At 42.4% G+C, this 18,679-nt stretch overlaps 1 protein-coding gene across 1 annotated transcript in view; it reads right to left on the bottom strand.

Moving 5' to 3' along the window:
- LOC145350873 (unconventional myosin-VI) overlaps window positions 1-17,820 on the bottom strand; it is a 206,089-nt gene extending 188,269 nt beyond the window's left edge. Inside the window, exon 1 of the mRNA XM_080200277.1 lies at window positions 17,564-17,820. The gene's annotated coding sequence lies outside the window, so the exon portion shown is untranslated. The remainder of the gene's footprint in view (window positions 1-17,563) is intronic.
- Window positions 17,821-18,679: the final 859 nt, after the last annotated feature.

The following is an 18,679-nucleotide window of genomic DNA, read 5'->3' as shown; positions in this document are numbered from 1 at the left end:
ATTGCTGCCAATTGAATCACACCAAAGGAAAAAACAACACTCTCAAATATATTTCCAGGGCTATTTATAGAATTGCTTTAAAATTTGACATGTCATATCTTCAACGCTTATGTAGGAGGAAAGTATACCTAGATCCATTAAACATCAAAACAATTATTTTTTTTTAAAAAATGTAGATTTTTAGGATTCAAGAGAAAAGAATAATTTGAAATCACCAGTAAATCAGTGTCGAGAAGCAGAGTTCCGGAGTTGAGGGGGTTGAGCTATGAGGAGAGGCTGAATAAACTAGGCTTGTACTCGTTAGAGTTTAGAAGAATGAGGGGAGATCTCATTGAGACATATAAGATGATGAATGGGATGGATAGGATAGAGGTGGAGAGACTCTTCCCGCTCAGAAAGGACAGTAGGACTAGGGGGCACAGCCTCAAGATAAAGGGGGGGCGGTTTAGAACAGAGTTGAGGAGGAACTTCTTCACTCAAAGGGTGGTGAATCTCTGGAATTCTCTGCCCGTTGAAGTGGTGGAGGCTACCTCGCTAAATATTTTTAAGACGCGGGTTGATGGGTTTTTGATAAGAGAGGGGATTAAGGGTTATGGGGAGAGGGCGGGAATGTGGAACTGAGCCACGACAGATCAGCCATGATCTTATTGGGTGGCGGGGCGGGCTCAAAGGGCTAGATGGCCTACTCCTGCTCCTATTTCTTACGTTCTTAAATGCGTACTTTTCCAAGTTAAAAATAATGGAATATGTCCAATGAAGTAGTTTTGGTTTAAACAGCGAATATTTGTATGACGCTTTTAAAGTAAAAAAAAGTGCTTCACAGATATATGGATAAAAAATAAATTTCAAGCTAATGGAGAAAATAAGAGCAGGGATGGACAAATGTTTGGATAAATAAATTGCTTTTAAGGAAGATGTTCGAGAAGGATAGGTATCGGGATGAAATTCCAATGCATGGAATCTAGGCAGCTGACAGAATAGCCACTGCCACAAACCACACAGAAGTTACCTGCGAGGGCATCTTAACTTGATGCACTGGCTCGTGATGTATTGTTTTGCTTTGGAATGGTGTCAAGAGTCACGTGTAGCCCCCAGTAAGAATAACTAGCCCTGTCATAACACTATTCATTAACTTAAAGGCAAATACACTTGAACAAGACTATACAAGACTACGACAATTACACATATGAACTCCTAAACACACGCACCATTTATATCGAAATTACCTCTCGTTCCAACATATATAAATCTGTGATGCTTGAACTCAAGACTTTCCCATTCCCAAACAGCATCCAATTTAAATCTCTAAGTGAAATCCAGCTTATATTTACCATACAGTACAAAGTGGACCAGCAAGTCTGGGAAATATCTTTTCCTGATCCAGCAAAAATGTTTAAACTGCAAAGGTTCCTACACCAACTTGGCTCTAAGACTTCTTAGCTGTTAAGCTCTTTGAATGCCCATTACTGCTGACACTAGGCAGATCCATGATTGTCACCAATTGTGGGAGAAAAGGTAGATGGATGGATAGATAAGAGGTCAGTGTCGAGAAGCAGAGTTCCGAAGGGGATTAAAGCAGATTACAAGGAGAGAAAAGTGAGGCACAAAGCGGGGTTGATACACAAGGATAACAGTTTTACATCTGAAGCTTGTGTCCGTGTAAATGTGTGAAGATAGGCAAAGAGTTTTCAGAGAGTGAAAAATATAAGAACTGGCATGGAAATAATCAATTCTGGAGATGACAAAGTCACAATAGGGATTAAATGGATTAGCCAATGTAAATGCGTGGGCTTATGGGGATGTGGGGCGGGGGGGCCTGGGTAAGATACTCTGTCAGAAAGTCGGTACAGGCTCAACGGGCCAAATCTCTTCCTTCTGCACTGTAGGGATTCTATGATTGTTCCAACATTTCACTGGAGAAAATTGTGGCAAAAAGACATCTGGAGTTCAGACAATTGTCTGATTGTTCAGGTACAATTGAGGGGTTGCCAGAGGTGGTGGTGAAGTAGAGTTGGGGATCACAAGTGTACATATGGAGGTTGATCCAATGTCTTGAGGATGATGAACCCCAAGTCCAGCATAGAATCATAGAATACCTGCAGTGCAGGAGGCCGCTATTTGGCCCATCAAGCCTGCACCAACAACAATCCCACTGAGGCCCTATCCCCATAATAACATGTATTTATCCTGCTAGTCACCCTGACACAAAGGGGAAATTTAGCATGGCTGATGAACCTAATCTGCACGTTTTTGGGCCGGATAACCTGGAGGAAACCCATGGACAAGGAAGAAAAAAGGAGAGTAGGAAGGTTAAGGAATACCGAAGAGCTGATCTAGGGATTTGGGAGGACAGACTACCTGAGAGGGGAGAAATGCAAGAAGGCAAGGTGACACAGGAAGGGCTGAGAAGGGGAAAAGGACAGGAAAATGTGGAGTTATAGCTTCTTAGCCCCTGACATCATTCCTTGCCCTGGCAACTGAGGCTGAACCAGACTGTTTGCAACCTTTATACAAGTTTGACCCCAAAATGAGCTTCCAACCGGATATACATGACATCAAGAATAATGCTTATTTCCACATCCAAAACATTATTGCTGCTGAAACCCTAATCCATGCTTTTGTTACCTTTGGAATTGACTATTCCAACACATTGCTGGTCCAACGCCCATCTTCAACTGTCCATAAAGATAAGTTCATACACAATTCTACTGCCTGAGAGAGGTTTTAATGTGAAATCTTAAGTTTTATGTCCAAGAAGTTTAGTTAGTACTTTAATAGGCAAAGCATGGCAGGGCACCTCAGTCCAATGGAGTGCACATCTTGATACATGTGAGAACTCCAGGGCACTTTTGTTGTGGACAACCACATGTACAGAAAGTGTCACCAGCTGGAGAAGGTCTGGGTTCAAGAGGTGGCTATCTGCAGCTTACAGGTGTACAGGCAGAGACAGAATGGGTGACCACCAGACAGAAAAGCAGTACCATGGTAGATGAATCTCTGATGTTGACTGCACAGATAAGAATAAAGTCAGCTAAGTATAGTCCCATCCAGCTAACCATAGTGCAGAAGACTCCTAAGAGCATCACACGCTCCAATGGTATAGTAGTGGGAATGATAGTTCCTCTGTGGAGTGCAGTCAAAGCCAAGTCTAAGGCACCACAGGTAGCTCAATTGTGCAAGGGAAATGTAGAACATTGGAAAGCTAACAGTGAAAGGAGGTACTGTTGTTGGGGGAAGAGATATGGAAAGACCACGTTGCTTTATGAGTACTTTGTATTTGCCGCTACCAAGGAAGATCCTGCTGAAGTCATAGTGAAATAAGAGTCTGTTGAGTCACTAGATGGACTAATAATTGATAAAGAAAAGGTGGTAGAAAGGCTGGCTATCCTTACTTGATATGGCACTTAGACCAGGTAGGATGCATTTAGCGGTACTGAAGGAAATCAGGGTGGAAATTGTAGAGAGACTGGCCATGATGTTCCAATCCTCCTTATCTACAGGGATGGGCACTGAGAACTGGAGAACAGCAAATGTTACAATCATATTCAGAAAGAATGTTAAGCTACGCCCACCTATTCAAATGGACACATCTTTTCCTGAAAAAAATGCAACAAGTTTTAGCTTCTGTTTTAGTTACATTCATCCCTCAACCACCATCAAAACTGTTTAACTAGTCAACCCATTGCTATTTGTGGGAACATGCTGTACACAAATTGATTAACACTCGCTAACAAAACAACAGTGTTTACACATAAACTGTTAAGCTTCCTTCAAGAGTTAAGATCGAGAAATACACTTAAGCATTTTTTCTTAAATATTACATTCCCCATTCTCTTCACCTCCTCCCACGCCAAGAATGGGACATGTACTTTCCACAACACAGAAGATAGGGAGGTGGCTTGCTGCTATGACACCAGCATCTATTAAGTAAAAATGTCTACCTCACTGTGTGATAAATCAATTGTCCCTGTACCATCTAAGCAATGTCCACCTTCCCACATACCTGAGACTGAAACCAACAGTGGGAGTCTTGAATGTGCCACTCCTGCTTCAACCCATTCCATTTCTTTAAAATCTATGTTTTAGAATTAGACCAAAAAAAATTACAATCACATTAAAAAGGAAAAAAGGCAGACATGCATTTTTATGACTTATGGGTGTCCCAAAGCATTCTAAAACAAATGGAGTGCCTTTGAAATGTACATTGTTGTGCATGGTAGTCAATTTTCAGAAAGGAAGAGCATGCAATGAGACAATGACCAGACGTTGGTTGAAGGATAAGTATTGGCCAAAACATTAGGTAGAACTTCCCTGCTCTTCATCAGGGCTTTTTTACTGTTGACTCTAGAAGGAAGACTTGGCCTCAGGTTAACAATTGATCTAAAAGATGGCACCCTATATGGTGTGCATTCCCTCAATGCTGCATTGAAAAGGCAACCGAGATTTCGCCCCTAGTCTCTGGAGTGAGACTCAGGTTGCAAGTGTACGAGGTACTATGGCTGACATGTTATAGTGATTACCATTCTCAGGCTTCACTGGTTTTCCCTCAGCTCATAACCTATTCAAGCGCATCTGCAAACAATTTAGCAAGAGCTGCATGCACAATACCCACACACTAAGTATTTCAAACTATTCTAAGTATAGCAGCACTGCTAACAAACTATGTATTCTGTATTTTATAAAATGAACTGTGATATTGCTAGGAAATTCATAATAAACCTCATTTGCACCAGATCACAACCCCAACAAGCAAATAAAATGCAGAAATAAAAACAACATCTGTGGAGAGACAAACAGTAATCTTTTCAATTCCAAAATGTTCGGAAATAGATAAGCATTTTTAGTAATGTACGTTTGTATTTGTGTATGTTAGGCATAAGCTATAGCTTTATGTTTATGTTTTAGCTTTAATTTTAAGCTTAAGTTATATTTCTGCAGTTAAAAGTAAAAAAAATTATTAGTCACAAGTAAGGCTTACATTAACACTGCAAAGAAGTTCCGTGAAATTTCCCTAGTCACCATAGTCTAGTGCCTGTTCGGGTCAATGCACTAACCAGCAGGTCTTTCAGAATATGGGAAGAAGCCATGGCACCCGGAAGAAACCTACACAGACACGGGGATAATATGCAAACTCCACATAGACAGTGACCCAAGTCAGGAATTGAATCTAGGCCCTGACACTGTGAGGCAGCAGTGTTAACCACTGTGACACCATGCCACCCATTGTACTGGATGTTTGAGATTTATTTTCACTTTAAAATATGCCTGCATTGTCATGAGGTTTTACAAATTCCAAAGGGAAACTATGTTGTTGCCTAACAACAAAAGGGCCCACAGAGGCAGCAAAACCAGTCTTAGTTCAGTTAGAAGCAACATTCTAGGAATAGACTGCACAGGCAAAAGGGACAGAAACTAAGTTTCAAACTAAAGAACAGAAAGATCCCAAAACCAGGGTGAGGAACAGAAGAAAGTTCCAAGAAAACCCTATAGTCAAAGGGAAAGAACAGGAATTTGGAAAAAAAAGTCCTCTTCAGTGGGTTAAGATTGAAGAGCAGGGGCTGTACGTTAGCAAGTAAATCCCTGATGGGAGTAGTCTATAGGTTCCCTTACAATGGTTCACAGTAGGACATTTAAATAAGCAACCATGATTTTGGGTCGTAATGCATGTGACGACATGATTTAGTGTAGTGAGATCCTGAATCTTTGATTTATGTGGCTGGGAGTTCTCCCAGCTACCTGACAAAGGGACAGCCTGTTCTGGAAGCTTGTGGCTGGTGTTGTGGGATTTCTTTCTGTTTTACCCCAGTCCAACACCGGCATCTCCACATTGCAACTGTGTAGGGCATTGGTGAGACCGCATCTGGAGTACTGTGCACAGCTTTGGTCCTCTCACTCAAGGAATGCATCAAATGCAGTTCAGAGAAGGTTCAATGGATTGATTCCAAGGATGAAGGATTTGTCTTATGAAGAAAAATTGAGCAGTTTATGTAATTGAGTTATATATGAAAAAGAATTGACAGGGTAGATGTAGTGCGGATGTTTCTCCTTATTTGATATTCTAGAACAAGAGGCCATAGTTTTAAGCTAAATGGTGGCAGATTTACAACAGAAACAAGGAGGAATTATTTCATTCCAAGGGTTGTGAATCTGTGGAATTCTCTACCCAAAGTGAAGTGGGTGCTGGAACACCAAACAAATTTGAGGAGACAGATGGGTTTTTAATTAGGAGCAGGATGAATAAAGAAGCAGACCTGAGGATTTAATTGCTCAGTTCTGTTCCCAGCTCTTACACTCTTGAAAGACAGGGCTGCAGGATGCATATCTGGAATAACATGGGCTTGCGAGAAACCAGGGATCCAAAGAGACCTAAAGCTTGGTGACTCCTTACTCTTGGCCTGTGAAGCAATGGCGTTCTGTTGGCATGGCTGTGTATCTGAGAGATTGCATGGAAGGCAAAGCTTAAATGCACGTGGCACTCCAGGGCAGAGGGATGCCGAAGGGGAGGTTAAAACCCTGTAGATGAATTCTTGATGAAGGCATCCAAGAGAAAGCATTGTTTGGGAGAAAATTCCAAGGTGTATTTTTCAAGAGTGGAGATTGGAATTGTATGACAGACAGAGCTCCACAGAGACCAGTTGACTCTGTGACAAACATATGTGGGGGTATTTGATGAGGAATGAATCAAAATTGTTTCACTTTTAAAGAAACACTTCTTTTTTATTTCAAACCGAGAAATGTTCCAAACGTTAAGAGCCAGGACGAGATGTAGACATTAGTGCCACCAAGACTTCAATTATCCAATAACAAACTACAAGCTTGGTTTACTGGGGAATGATAAGAAACATAACCTGATTAACATTTTTGGCACTTAGTTACTTAATTAATACATTGGGGAACCCACCAAATTATATAGGAAGCATCCTATAAGGACTTTTTTTATACTCTTGTTTCTATAGGGGCTTTGTAACATGAAATGGTTAACTCAAAGTTCAACAGAGGAAATGCTTCTCATCCAAGTCATAGGCAGCATGCGTGGGAGCTATTAACATGATTAGGACTCCCCAGCATATTATGGGGATTGCACAATATACATTAAAATGTGTTGCAGTCAACCCCCCTATTTTCAAATTGACCAAAGCTAAATTAGTTACCATGTAGGGATGAGGTTTAGCATTTTATTACACCGCCATAGACATTTTCTTCTCTAAAACTGCCCCAAGGTTAAGACTGCAGCACACAATAGGAATTAACTGTAAACAAATGCTGGTTTGCTTTACAAAACAGAGGCACCAGCACATTATCAAAGCAATAGGCAGATGTTTTAAGGAAAGAATTTGAAAATCATTAGCCAGATCATTCGTTTCATTTGAAAGTCTTTCTTCCTGAGGATGTCATTATCAGCAAATCCTCCCGGTTGACTTGCACTTTTGGACCAAATCAGCACAGCTTCTACTGATGCATCTGGGGTTAAAGAGCAAATCTTTTTATTGATGTGGGCTTGCAAATTAAAAAAGGTCCCAAGTAGCACTAGATGTGATAATTTGAAGGTTTCTCACAGATACTTTTGATATTAATACCTTCCAACTCTCTACTGAACAAAAATGTAGATACCACAGAAGAAACAATAGTGAAACATCTCCTTCCACTTTCCCACAAGAGGATGAGAATCTCTAATCTATTTTAGAAAGGTAAATGGTTTGGATTTAAAAGATCATGCCCAACACAAACAACATCTCCATATATAAGTGAATGGTTGCAGAGAGGCTCAAATTATTTACATCAAATAATCTCCAAATGTTTCAGCCTGAAGCACAAATACACCGTGGCTTTACGTGAACACAATCAACTCCATGCACATCTGTTTCAAAACTAGTCTTTGATTATTGCAGTAAAATTGCCTGCACTTTCACACTCCCTTTGGGCATGAAAGCTCAATCCAAAATATTCCTTACTTTCATGCTGAACAGATTCTAGATTTCTACTGCATATTGATATTCAACAAATGTGGCGTTTCATCTTGTGGCTTGAGCTTCAACACTAAGTTTTCCATGTGACTTCTGTCACAGGCCAACACCCACAGGTGCAGCATTGTCCCATATTATATACGTACAATACACCAATAACATCAGCACCCTGAACTGAGGTGCCTCACTCCAACAATATATAATTCTGTAATCCACAAATTAGTGAATTGGTTTTATCTACTCATTGTGGTTCATGTGGGTGCCAACGACATAGGCAAACTGGGGACTAAGGATCTGCAGAGGGAGTATACAAAGCTGGGAATGGAACTAAAAAGCAGAACCGACAAGGTGGTTATCTCTGGATTACTACCTGAACCGCGTGCAGATGGGCATAGGGTAGATAGGATTAAAGAGATGAATGGGTGGCTCAGGGATTGGTGTGGGAGGAATGGGTTTGAATTTATGGGGCATTGGCACCAGTACTGGGGCAGCTGGGACCTGTTCAGATGGGATGGTGTTGGTCTGAACCATACTGGGACCAGAGACATAGAACACTACTGCACAAACAGGCCCTTCGGCCCACGAGTTGCGCCGATCACATCAACACCTACCAATCCATAGACCTATCTATAACCCCCAATCCCACTAAATCCCATATACTCATCCAGAAGTCTTTTAAAAGACCCCAGCGAGTTCGCCTCCACCACCACTGACGGCAGCCGATTCCATTCACTCACCACCCTCTGAGTGAAAAACTTACCCCTAACATCACTTCTGTACTTGCCTCCCCGCACCTTCAATCTGTGTCCTCTCATAGCGACCATTTCAACCCGGGGAAATAGCCTCAGAATCCACCCTATCCATCCCTCTCAACATTTTATAAACCTCTATCAGGTCGCCTCTCAACCTTCGTCTCTCCAGGGAGAAGAGTCCCAGCTCCCTCAACCTAACTTCATAAGGCATGCCTCCCAATCCAGGCATCATCCTTGTAAATCTCCTCTGTACCCTTTCAATAGCTTCTACGTCCTTCCTATAGCGAGGCGACCAGAACTGCGCACAGTACTCCAAGTGAGACCTGACAAGGGTCTTATAAAGTTGCAGCATTACCTCCCAACTCCTAAACTCAATCCCTCGATTAATGAAGGCCAGTACACCATACACCTTCTTGACCACATCCTCCACCTGCGAGGCCAATTTAAGAGTCCTGTGGACCCGGACCCCAAGATCCTTCTGCTCTTCAACACTACTAAGACTCCTGCCCTTGGATAGTGTACTCATTCATCCCGTTAGCGTGGATGGAGGATTGGCTGTCAAATAGGAGGCAGAGAGTAGGTGTCAATGGATGCTATTCAGATTGGCGGTTGGTGACTAGTGGAGTGCCCCAGGGATCGGTGCTGGGGCCTCAGCTATTTACCATTTGTATAGACGATCTGGAGGAGGGAGCTGATTGTAGGGTGTCGGAATTTGCTGATGACACAAAGATAAGTGGAAAAGCAAATTGTGCAGAGGGTGTAGAAAGTCTGCAGAGAGATCTAGATAGGCTAAGTGAATGGCCGAGGACCTGGCAGATGGAATACAATGTTGGCAAGTGTGAGGTTATCCACTTTGGCAGGAATAATAGTAGGAGAGACTATTATTTAAAGGGCGAAAAGCTGCAGCATGCTACGGTGCAGAGGGACCTGGGGGTCCTTGTGCATGAGTCACAAAAACCCAGCCTACAGGTGCAGCAGGTGATCAGGAAGGCGAATGGGATGCTGGCCTTCATAGCAAGGGGGATTGAATATAAGAGTAGGGAGGTCTTGCTGCAACTGTACAGGGCACTGGTGAGGCCGCAGCTGGAGTACTGTGTGCAGTTTTGGTCACCGCACTTGCGCAAGGATATTTTGGCCTTGGAGGCAGTGCAGAGGAGGTTCACTAGGCTGATACCAGAGTTGAGGGGATTGAGCTATGAAGAGAGGCTGAATAGACTGGGCTTGTACTCGTTGGAGTTTAGAAGGATGAGGGGGGATCTTATAGAGATGTATAAGATGATGAAGGGGATGGATAGGGTAGAGGTTGAGAGGTTCTTCCTGCTCAGAAAGGACAGTAGGACTAGAGGGCACAGCCTCAAGATTGTTGGGGGGGGGGGGGGAGTTTAGAACGGAGTTGAGGAAGAACTTCTTCACTCAAAGGGTGGTGAATCTCTGGAATTCTCTGCCCGTTGAAGTGGTGGAGGCTGCCTCGCTAAATATATTTAAGACGCGAGTAGATAGGTTTTTGGCAGGCAAGGGGATTAAGGGTTATGGGGAGAAAGTGGAAAAGTGGAACTGAGCCACTTCAGATCAGCCATGATCTTATTGAATGGCGGGGCAGGCTCGAGGGGCTAGATGGCCAACTCCTGCTCCTATATCTTATGTTCTTATGTGCAACGTCACACCTCACAGTTGGGAAAAGTCTCTGTGGACCAAAAGCAAAAAAATATTTTGAGTGTAAACAGCAATCTAATTCACTCAGGACACTCTTCAGATTCCTTGATCTTTGATCCCTAGAGGCTGTGACATGAACAGAGTAAATAACCAATGTAACAGCTTGCATTCATATAGCATTCTTAGTGATAAAACCACCAAATATATGCAAGGATGCCAGTGGGGGATGGGGCGTGGAAATTAGGGGTTACAACTAAACAAAACAGATCATAAAATCTCAGAGTGAAGAGAAAGCCATTCGACCTCAAGTCTGCACCAACTCTGTATCTTAGACAGGCCTTTTCCCCATCTTATCTCCACTATCCCACACACTTAGCATGGTTAATCCACCTGACCTCCACATCTTTTGGCTGTAGGAGGAAACCCACATAGACATGGAGAGAACATGAAAACGCCACAAAATCACCCAAGGCTGGAATTGAACCTAGGTTTCTGGCGCTGTGAGGCATTAGTGATAAATGAACTAAATGATGAGCCATGGTGGGAGAATTGGGCTTGATGGCTGAAACCTTAAAAGATGGATGGCCAGAAGGTAGTTAAAACTCTGAAGGAGAGAGATCCAAAGAGGAAGGCAAAAGGTGATTCGAATGCTCCGATGCCTGTAAGCATCCAAATTGAGGGAATACTGCATTAAAGCAGTACAGGGTACAGGAAGGCAAAAATGGCTGGAGTTTGCTGAGAGTAGGCAGGATGAAGATCATTGCCAGCTCTGAATGCGGGTGAGGATTTTTAGCTTGTAACATTTTCAGTAGAGATATAATTATGATGGAAACATTCACCAATTCAATGAAAATGAACCAAAAATTTGCAAAGGAACTTAAAGAACAAATCTCAGATTACAAATACGCCACCTCACTAATGAGAAACAAGTGACTTTCTTCGATGGGTTATTCAGCCCCTTTTGTACTCCAGTCACCATCAGTCAAGAGCCATTTTGTGGAATAAATTGCACAGTTTCAGTAAAGACGTGGCCATTCAGCCAATCCTAAAACCAGCCTGTACTACCAAGGAAACTGAGAAGATGATTGAACAAATCACAGCCACCAGAGCCAAAAGCACACAGTAAAACCAAAACTAACAGAATTGCACTGCAAACCTGTTGGGAGGGTAATGATAAGCTACCAGAATCCAACAGCACTTACACACAGATAACATTATCTTGTTTGGTTAGGGTCTCTTCCTTTCCAGCTTTTTTTGGTGAATTTTGTACTCTAGCAACTGATGGTAGATTACTCAGTTCACCCAGCCCTGCCTCAGAATGGTCCATGAAGGGATCTGAGCTTGGAACCCCAGAGCATTGCCCTAGATTTGTGGATTACCAGTTCAGCAATCTATACCATTAGACAACAAGGAGAACTGGTTTCCCCACTCTAAATATCTGAATGTCAGTGTCAAGGGTTCTCAGCTCAGACATGTTACATAGCAGAAAGGCAGTTGACAAAGAATGAGACTGTAGCCAACATTTACTCAATTTTACATTTATTCAGAGTGAAACTCAACCGCACCAAAGTTCCAGTGTCTCTGTATCCACTCATGGGGAAACCCCAATTAATGCCCTCCGTCTGTATGTAATTAAACACAATTGTATACAATTAATAAGTACATTATAGGTTAAATGCACTACAAAGCTCTCTGGTATTTTTAAACAATAATGTGTCTTTATCCTCACTCTCTGATGATCATAATCTGCAGAATTTCTTCAGTTCCCACAGTCAATTTTGTGGTTTAGGTAAAAGTTTAGTGGCAATTAGTGTTCTGTATCCACGCCTACTGGGAATAGGGCTGAGTGCTAAAACATGCTCCACACAGATCTCTTAAACTGATTCTATATTGCTCTCTATGTCCGGTTCCGGAAGCCTGCTGTTCCATGAGACAACTTCCACATTTATGCTTTTAAATCTGGTTTCCAAGGGACTGACAAGTCTGCCACCAGTCAACTAAAAGCAGGCTTAACAGCAAAAATAACAGGAGATGGCTCCCAGATGCTTGGTTTCTAGATTAAGACATCAAAAACAGAAAGTGTTCTTTATAAAAAGTAGAGAACTTCCTTCTCAAAATCTGCTTTTGAATACAGGTCACCCTGGCGAAAGAACACTATTAACCTACAGCTGTGCACTAGCCCAGCTCCAGTTTCTTCAGTGCTTGAATTTTTGAACATTACAAAAGGAGATAAAGAACGAAGTATAACATTCATCCTGATGTAGTGCCGAGAACACAAAAACCTCACCCACTCACCTCAGGCAGTGACTTTGCCTGGGACTGGCATACTTGATGGTCTCCTACATTGGTGTTTTTTTTAATTCATTCCTTTCCTTGAAACAGAATTCAGAGGATACACTTCACAGCACCGTAACCCAGAAAACAGCAATGATGGCAAATTTACCGCAAATGATGAAAGATGATTACGTTCCATTCTACTTTGTCCTTCCATTGGGTACTTCAGGGAGAGATGGCTATGACATTTCTACACGATCTGTTGATTGCAAACTCTAACCACAGAGTGAAAAAATTATACTTCTATTTAATTGTATTCTTGAACTAATTTAAAAGCTATGATTGTTTCCAAAGTCTTTATATTCGTAAGCACATAAAAACTTTTGCAAGTTCACATTATAGTCACATTATCATAGATTACAGAATCCACAATAGCTCATGAATACAAAAGAGCAAAGTGATTTTTTTTTCCACACTGCACAGATTTTTTTTTAAAGAAGCATAACACTAATGCAGAAACACTGAAGCCACCTCTCCCCATACACACTGACAAATTGACTGCAAAGGATCAATCAGCTCGTTGTAATGAACTTAACACCAGTGAGTTGTTTAATGTTTTTTGTGGAAAAATAAAATGAAGAGCATCCCGAGTGATATTGCTGTGAACATATTTAAATATTAAAAGGGAGGGTAATTTCAGTGCATCAACGCTGCCAATTTAGCAGCAGCAAAAAGCTGCTTTGGCTTTGCAATTTTATATTTATGGAGTGTGATTCAGCAGTGAAGGTCTGACTGAAGCAAAGTCGAGTGAGACAACCAACATTCATTCTTGTATCATAGCAGAGAGTACAGACTGAGGCTGTATTTACAGTACAACTGCAGGAAGATTGTTAAACAATTGCATCTTTACTCCAGTTTCACTATGAATAATAGTACGTCAACCATAGTTCAACTGGAGTCGTCCTTACCTTCGGTTTAGAAGATTGATCAATTGCTGGAAGAAACATTAAATCTAGGACCAATCTTTTGTTTCAGGTGGACACAAGATCCCATAGCATTAATTGATGTGCAGGAAAGTTCTCCCAAATACATCATCAGCAGTTACCCCTCATTTGTTTCATTATGGGACTTTGCACACAAATTGGCTGTCATGTTACATTGTTTATTGTATATCAAAGCACATTTGGAAATCTTGAGATTGTGGAATTTACAACATAACTGCAAGCCTTTCTTTCTTGAATACACCCTTAGATGGGCAAAGGTTAATTGAAACAATTTATCCAATTAGCTGAAAACATACTTTCACATTAAGCTATTACAAACAGTTTGCTATTGACAGAAGGAAGTAAAAACCAACATGTAGTAAATAGGATCACATAGTTCTTGTTCTTTGTTCATTATTTCAGATACCACCATCATAACTTTGAGTACTTTAACCTCATGTTACAAAGGTCACAATACAACACAAGAACAAAATCTATCACTGTCGCCACTGAGTGTTTGTTACAATTCAAGTGGATAAGATGCAAAACTTTCACTTGTCTGCACTTCCTTTGACACTTGTCTTTATCAAAAGAGGCATAGATTACAAAAGCAGGGAAGTCATGTTGAAGTTACATAGAACTTTGGTGAGGCCACAGCTAGAGTACTGCATGCAATTCTGGTCACATTACAGAAGGATGTGGTTGCACTGGAGGGGTGCAGAGAAGATTCACCAGGATGCTGCCTGGGATGGAACATCAAAGTTATGAAGAGAGGATGGATAGGCTTGAGTTGTTTTCACTGGAGCAGTGAAGACTGAAGAGCTTCATGATGTACAAGATTATGAGGGGCATCCCCTTCTTTGAAGGGTCAGTCACGAGGGGACATAGGCTCATGGTGAGGGGCAGGAGGTATGAGGGGGGATTACTCAGAGGGTGGTGACAGTCTGGATGCTCTGCTCGGGAGGGTGGTAGAGGTGAGCAACCTCACATCCTTTAAAAAGTATCTGGATGAACACTTGGCATATCATAACATTCAAGGCTATGGTTAAGTGCTGGTAAATGGAATTAGGTGGGAGTTCGGGTGTTCCTCATGTGTCAGTGCAGACTTGATGGACCAAAGGGCCTCTTCTACACTGTATGATTCTGTGGTTCTAATGACCAGCACAACAAATAACCATGTCTTTACAGCTGTGACACGAAAACATCTGCATTTCAATTTTTAAGGACATCAGCAAAAGCTTCCTTCAGGAACCAAACTGAAACCTACTCATTACTTTTAACTTAATGAAATAAATCCATTGATATGTCATATATAGGAAGAGGGGAAACTTTTATTATGAACTATAGAAAGACATCAGTTTTCAGCTTCCAAGTCAATGGCAACCAGACTACAACATGTAATATATCATTTTCTATCATTTTCAATAAATCCATTATTGGGTCTTTTATTCAGTCAATATATTTTAAATTGTATCCATTTATATAAAAATCAGAATCTCACTTATGAGCATTAAACTTCCTAAAAATCTTCTGATCATACACTTATAAAATTTGCAGTCATTGCACGATGCTTCTCCTTTCATCTTCCCCTTCCACTATCTTTCTCAATGTATTAATAAATTATCCATTCTTTTAATGACATTAGTGAATGCCTCAATGGTACTGTGAAAGGCAGCTTGTAAAGAACCTTTGTGCAAGAATTCTACAGTTCAAACAAAGCATGCATAAATGAACAACTCTGGAATTATCTTCTTTCAATTTCACACTCATACTTATTTTCAACAGAGAACACTGCACAGCACATCCTCCGACAGAGTCCATCTCACATCCGGGTGCAAAGGTGTCCGATTGACATTTTACACTTGCTCAGAGACATTTTGACTTAATGGAAGTATAATACCGAATGGCAAAGGATCCTTCAGTTGTACCTTGTACAGTACACCGTTATACTCGCATCAGGTTCACGCCTGAGGCGGGTCACTGAACTGTCTTCAGAGCACATCTCCCCTACTGAACAAAATGTATCAATACATCGTGTCCACATTTGATACAAGTTACTCTGATACTTAAGTTTACAAGATGATGGTGTGGTGTGTACACATTGGGAAATTATTACTGTAACTAATTGGAGTCAAAATAAATGAAACCCATAGCTGTTAACCAGAAATGTGCAAGCTGATAAAATAATACCTGCAATAGATACTAGTTTAACATCAATTTAAAAATATTATTTCTGCTTATAGAATATAGACAAACCCATTCACAGCAGTGGTGCTTTAATTAAAATGAGTTTTATCAAAACAGAACTGACCACAATTCAGAACTTCCTGTGCCCTGAGAAAACTGAGTTTCGTAACTCCTTGGAATGAGAGCATAAAATATCCAAGCAATTACACTTGTCTTCTTAAAGCTTTCACTTCTCAAAGGACAATCCACAACTAAAACAGGTCAGATATTAGAACCAAATCCCTCACAAGAATAAAGTATGAATGGTTAACATGCCAAGGATTAAACTAGCACTTTGCCAGTATAAATGTTCTTAAAAGTCTTTACAATGAATAATATTAGGGGACAATTTTTAGGGGTAGTCCATTCGTGTATTCCCAAACAAAATACCAGGTTTACATTCTAAAGACTGAGACAGTTTTTGTCAGGCTCCTAGGCAGTACAAACTGTCAGGAATTCAGGAAGAACAGCAGTCTTATGAGATATTCAAAAACATTTTGCTTGAAGCTGTACTTTAAGAAGTTGATAGCATACTTAACATAAAATATAGAAAAACACCCTGTTTTCACTTGGCTGACTAATCCACTGTCACTCAATTTATAGACCACCATTCAGAATGCTTTGTAGGGACTGCCTAAAACAACTGTAGATATAAACAGGGCAGTTTTTCCAGTGCAAATAAAGGAAAAAAGTCAGTTTAAGGGATTTAAAGGCAAAACCGTTTGATACATCCAAGAGATTTGAACATGAACATACACAGGAGTTGGAACAGCTGATGGCTTTCAACTGGGACAGTCAGGCACCACAGCTGCAGATCTTCCAACACAGAGCAAAGAGCCACACAGGATTTCCAACCTATCATTTTCTCTTGGGGGAGGCGGGGAGGGAAGACTTCAGTTTCCTGTACAAACCAGGATACAAATCTGTAAAGGGCTATGGGAGAGGTCACAAATCAGTCAGCCGCAGCTAGTCATGGGGATCTGGGAAAGCCAGAATGCACAGGCAGCTCACTGCAATCAATTTCCTCCTTCCCTCGGCAGCAAGAATCTGCTTGAAGTTAAAGAGAATCTTAAACAGGATGCCCCAACAGCAACAGGAACCCCCACATCCTAACACCCTGACAGGGACAAGTACAGTAAACCCTCCCACAGTCCCAACCCCCCCCCCCCCCCACATCCCCAAACTCCCCACCCCCCCACAAACAGGGACACGGACAGCAATCTCCCCGCCCCACACTCCCAATGGAGACAGAGACAGTAACCAGCCCCCCCCCCCCCCCCCCCGCCAGGGACAGTAACCATCCCCAACCAGGACAGGGACAGTAACCCCTACACATCCCAAATCCAACAGAAACAAGTACATTAATATCCCTAGCCCCACACCCCCACACCAGGGACAGGGTCAGCAACCACCCCCCCCCCTCCCCCCACCAGGGGCAGGAAGAGTAACCGCCCCTCAACCCTCGGGACCGGGACCGGGACCCAACCCCCTCCCCCTCTCCGACAGGGACACCTCCACGAATCCCCATCCAGAGATGAGAGAGTGATGGGGCCGGGGACTCTGGGTCAGACTTTGCCTGATGTAGAGATGCCGGCGTTAGACTGGGGTAAAGACAGTAAATGTTTATTTACCCCAGTCAGACTGAGCTGTGGATCAGCGCCCAGCCCCGCAGAGGAGAGCCCTCAGTCTCACACTGAACCCGCATTCTCACCTCAGCTCCCCGCCGGGGCCGCCCTTCCTCCGAGCCGCTGCTCCTCCTCCCGGTGTCGCCTCTCCGGGTAGCCGGTGTGTCTCGGTCTGGGTGCTCCGGGTAGCCGGTGTTCCCGGTCTGGGTGCTCCGGGTAGCCGGTGTGTCCCGGTCTGGGTGCTCCGGGTAGCCGGTGTTCCCGGTCTGGGTGCTCCGGGTAGCCGGTGTGTCCCGGTCTGGGTGCTCCGGGTAGCCGGTGTTCCCGGTCTGGGTGCTCCGGGTGCCGCCGCGATCCCGAGTGTGTGGCCCTGGGACGACGTGACGTCACTGTGCTGGGCTGGGAAGGGCCAAAGACACAGAGATAGAGAGTACACTGTGATAGAGAGAGAATACACCGTGATAGAGAGTACACTGATAGAGAGAGAATACACCGTGATAGAGAGTACACTGATAGAGAGAGAATACACCGTGATAGAGAGAGTGTATACTGTGATAGAGAGTACACTGATAGAGAGAGAATACACCGTGATAGAGAGAGAATACACCGTGATAGAGAGTACACTGATAGAGAGAGAATACACCGTGATAGAGAGTACACTGATAGAGAGAGAATACACTGTGATAGAGAGAGAATACACTGTGATAGAGAGAGTGTATACTGTGATAGAGAGAGAATACACTGTGATAGAGAGTACACTGATAGAGAGAGAATACACTGTGATAGAGAGAGAATACACCGTGATAGAGAGAGAATACACCGTGATAGAGAGTACACTGATAGAGAGAGAATACACCGTGATAGAGAGAGTGTATACTGTGATAGAGAGTACACTGATAGAGAGAAAATACACTGTGATAGAGAGAGTGTATACTGTGATAGAGAGAGAATACACTGTGATAGAGAGTACACTGATAGAGAGAGAATACACTGTGATAGAGAAAGTGTATACTGTGATAGAGAGAGAATACACTGTGATAGAGAGTACACTGATAGAGAGAGAATACACTGTGATAGAGAGAGAATACACCGTGATAGAGAGTACACTGATAGAGAGAGAATACACTGTGATAGAGAGAGTGTACTGTGATAGAGAGAGAATACACTGTGATAGAGAGAGAATACACCGTGATAGAGAGTAC

This window comes from Carcharhinus amblyrhynchos, chromosome 12, assembly GCF_965287045.1.
Source record: "Carcharhinus amblyrhynchos chromosome 12, sCarAmb.v2.hapA, whole genome shotgun sequence".
Taxonomy (NCBI): Eukaryota; Metazoa; Chordata; class Chondrichthyes; order Carcharhiniformes; family Carcharhinidae; genus Carcharhinus; species Carcharhinus amblyrhynchos.
This window is presented reverse-complemented; position numbering and strand designations above follow the sequence as displayed.